Source organism: Gossypium hirsutum, chromosome D08, assembly GCF_007990345.1.
Source record: "Gossypium hirsutum isolate 1008001.06 chromosome D08, Gossypium_hirsutum_v2.1, whole genome shotgun sequence".
In the NCBI taxonomy this organism is placed as follows: domain Eukaryota; kingdom Viridiplantae; phylum Streptophyta; class Magnoliopsida; order Malvales; family Malvaceae; genus Gossypium; species Gossypium hirsutum.
This window is the reverse complement of record NC_053444.1, coordinates 65,047,000-65,047,507: the sequence shown is the minus strand read 5'-3', so window position 1 is coordinate 65,047,507 and position 508 is coordinate 65,047,000.

Genomic DNA, 508 nt, shown 5'->3' with positions numbered 1-508 from the left:
ATTAGAATATATGTTTCAGCATAAGATTTTCTATAGGATTGCTTATCTAGTCTCCCATCCCTTTGAGTTGGTATATCACAACGCTGATCCCCGTATACTCTCAGTACTTAATGTTCGTTCAATGGCTGCACGAATGCCATAATAATGCTTCATATCTGCCTAGTTATTTGTACAATCGAAGTCCAACTTGCTAGCAACAGGATAATGATTCCACTTGGGGATACAAACTGCCCAATCATTACCCGTAGATTTGAAGCTCCATCAAATTTAACTTCATACGTGATCCATTGAGGATTTTCTTCAGTATTCGCCACATGCATCAAGTCCTGTTTGGAAATCGAAATTCAAAGATTCATAGTCCTCCAAGGCTCTACTAGCTAGGAATCGGCTATTGCACTTCCCTTTATGGCCTTCTGACTGACATATACTATATCAAATTCTGAGACGATTGTCACATAAATCTTTAAAGGATTAACTTTGAAATCAGCCAAGTCGTGTGATACAACAT